A 3,583-nucleotide genomic window follows, 5' to 3' on the forward strand; every position below is an offset into this window, starting at 1 on the left:
ATAGCACAAACTGGATGGCTTAAAACACCAGAAATTTATTCTTTAATAGTTCTGGAGCCCAGAGGTCTAAAATAAATTGCAGGGCTATGCTCCCCCCAGGGAAAATCTGTTTCTTGCTACTTTCAGCTTCTGGTGGCTGCCCACATTCCTTGGCTTGTGGCTACATCCATCCAACCTCTGCCTCTGTGGTCACGTTGTTTTCTCCTCTTCTGTCTGCATCAAATGTCCCTCTGCCTCTCTCTTATAGGGATTATGTGATTGCATTTAGGGACCACCATTATAATCCAGGGTAATCTCCCCATCTCAAGAGCCTTCACTTAATCACATCTACAAAGACCTTTCCCTTATAAGGCACTATCTTCAGGTTCTAGGGATTAGGATCTGATATATTTGGGTGGTCACTAGTCAGTCTACAACATCAGCTAAGCTCTCAATGGTAAAGATAGGAGTATTTCTGATCTGCCAGTCTCAAAGATATTTGCCTCCTAATCACTCTTCTCAGGAAGCTTCACAAGGATGGGTTTAGCAAGAAGGAGAAACACCAGGGATACAGAAACAGCAAATCCAGCACAAAGGGAGGTGACAGGATTTCCAGGATACAGTGAGAGCGAGGGCCAGAATAAGTTTTGTGTACCAGCCAGGACAACCAGTCCAGATGCATGCTCTGGAGAAGGCATCTGAACAAGTTGGAGCTAACAGAAAACAGGAGATTGATGACTAGCAGAGTTTGGGGTATAATACATAACATAACTTCAAGTAAAATAACTAATATAAATTGGTATTATCCATAAGCATTGGCAAAAATGAATGAAAATTTTCCTACCACAGACCTAAGTAGATGTTCAAAATAAAGTCTAACTCACCCCAGCATATGGTATGTTCTTTTTAGTCAAATTGATAGCATTGGTCTATAAGAAGTAAACACTGCAATTATTAGCTCCTTCTCCTAGAAATAATACAAAATGCGTAACTGAGAAAAAGACTATGTAAAAAGTGAATAATCATAGTCCCTAGGGTTTTTTTCATTAATGAAACCAGTAAAAATATAGAGTAAATTGATATTTCTGACTGCTTTTTACAAAGTTTGAATATTCTAAGATAAGAAGGTAGACAAAGGAGTCAAAGAGAAATTTAGATGAACATACAGATAAAGCAGGGAAGTCTCTCCTAGTTTGCCACATGTAGGAAATAAATACTGATGTCTTCAATATTTCTTTTTATATACATATATATTTATTATACTTTAATTTCTAGGGTACATGTGCACAATGTGCAGGTTTGTTACATATGTATACATGTGTCATGTTGGTGTGCTGCACCCATTAACTCTTCATTTACATTAGGTATATCTCCTAATGCTATCCCTCCCCGCTTCACCCACCCCACAACAGGCCCCGGTGTGTGATGTTCCCCTTCCTGTGTCCAAGTGTTCTCATTGTTCAATTCTCACCTATGAGTGAGAACATGCAGTGTTTGGTTTTTTGTCCTTGCGATAGTTTGCTGAGAATGATGGTTTCCAGCTTCATCCATGTCCCTACAAAGGACATGAACTCATCCTTTTTTATGGCTGCATAGTATTCCATGGTGTATATGTGCAACATTTTCTTTGGTTTTTTTTTTTTTTTTTTTTTTGGCATTTTTAATTTGGGTTTCTTTTATTTAAGTTTAACGTTAATTCTATGTTGTGTTTAAGTAAGAACGATAAAGATTCTGTATCTGTGGCTCCAGTCAGATGTCCAATAGTACAAATTAGCTTCAAGTTACACATACTGAACAAAAGAGGCTGAGCGAGTGAAGGAGGGGAGGAGTGAGGGGAAGGAGGTAGGGGGAGGGGGAAGGAGAAGAAACAAAGAATTGAACAGGCATGCAGGCTTCTCCATACCACCTTCAACGCTAACCTGCTTCAGTGGGAGAGTAAAGTAGGCAAGAATGAGCAGCCACGGATTGTTGAACTGTTACCAGCACCATGCTTTTCAGCAACATTTCAGCAGAGTTTGAAACATTTTTTACAGCAAAACAATTACACTCCCTCCCCAAACGACCTTTAACCATCTCAAGCTAACACTCAATTACTTTCAAAAATCGGTATAAAATACAGTTTAAACAATTAGAAAAATGAAAACTGATACCACTTATGCCTCTATAGTGTGATTAACCTCTCTTAGATGCTTGCATCACCTAGAAGTCTAATGGCTTTCAAATGTAATTTCCTTTTCTAATGGTTATCTTGCCACATCTGGCACGGAGACAACACAGTAATGCTGAAAAAGCCTCTATGCAGTCCTGTTAGTGTCTTAAAGAACCGAAAAGCTGGGACCAGTAAAATCCATAGAAATTCACTCTTGCCTTTAAGAACTTTTGAAAACTGTTTTAAAACAACAACAACAACAACAACAGGGCAGGAATCTAAATTTTGAGACCAAATTTAAAAGTCAGATTTGGTGGTTCTCAGTGACAACGGGGAGTTTCCAAGGGGTGGGATGGGGAGGAGGGGGTGGTCAGAGAGGGTTTCTCTTGTTGGCTTATGTCTCACTGATTTTCGTCTTCCACGTCCTGCAGCGCTTCTTTATTCTGCTCTTCACTGTCACCCTGCATATCTGAAGTCCATAGTGTCAGATTATCACGTAACAACTGCATGATAAGTGTAGAGTCCTTACAGCTTTCTTCACTCAGTGTATCCAGTTCTGCAATTGCATCATCGAAAGCTGCTTTTGCCAACCTGCAAGCACGGTCAGGGGAATTAAGAATTTCGTAGTAGAATATGGAAAAATTGAGAGCAAGACCTAAGTAAATAGAATGCGCTGGTGGAAGTTCTGTCATTGCAATATCACTAGCAGCTTTATAAGCCACTAGGATGGTCTCCGCAGCCTCCTTCCTGTCATTTCCTGTGGCAAATTCTGCCGGTATGGTAGTCCCCTTTCATTTTATAATAGAAAACCTTGGACTCGCCAGTGTTAGCTGCTGGAATGAGGTGTTTGTCCAGTACATCCAGAATGTCACAACAGATTAACTTTAGCTCAGTCTCAACCATTTGCCGATATTCCCGAATCATTTTTAGCTTGTCTTCTCCTCCCTTGTTTTCTTCTTTCTGTTCAACGTTGCTGATTATTCTCCCGGAGGCTCTTCTAGCTTCAATCACATTCTTATTTGCAATGTGATAGGAGGTTTCTTTCTTCAACTGTCAGCTCCACATCCATCCCTGCTACTTTCTTCATTGACTCCACCATTTCGTCATATCGCTCAGCCTGCTTGGCCAGCTTTGCCTGGTACACCAGATCCTCTTGATCATCCATAGCGGCAGCGGCTCCGGCAGGGTCTTCACCACGGATGGAAGCGGACACTATCTCCGACTCTCTCAGCCTCTTGCTCCGCGTCAGGGCCTATGTGCCACATTTTCTTAATCCAGTCTATCATTGTTGGACATTTGGGTTGGTTTCAAGTCTTTGCTATTGTGAGTAGTGCAGCAATAAACATACATGTGCATGTGTCTTTACAGCAGCATGATTTATATTCCTTTAGGTATATACCCAGTAATGGGGTGGCTGGGTCAAATGGTATTTCTAGTTCTAGATCCCTGAGAATC

The 3,583-nt window shown here is 40.8% G+C and overlaps 1 pseudogene; it reads right to left on the reverse strand.

Moving 5' to 3' along the window:
- Positions 1–1,600: 1,600 nt before the first annotated feature.
- Positions 1,601–3,341, reverse strand: LOC100454017 (14-3-3 protein epsilon-like; annotated as a pseudogene).
- Positions 3,342–3,583: the final 242 nt, after the last annotated feature.

This window comes from Pongo abelii, chromosome 11 (genome assembly GCF_028885655.2).
Source record: "Pongo abelii isolate AG06213 chromosome 11, NHGRI_mPonAbe1-v2.0_pri, whole genome shotgun sequence".
NCBI classification, from domain to species: Eukaryota; Metazoa; Chordata; class Mammalia; order Primates; family Hominidae; genus Pongo; species Pongo abelii.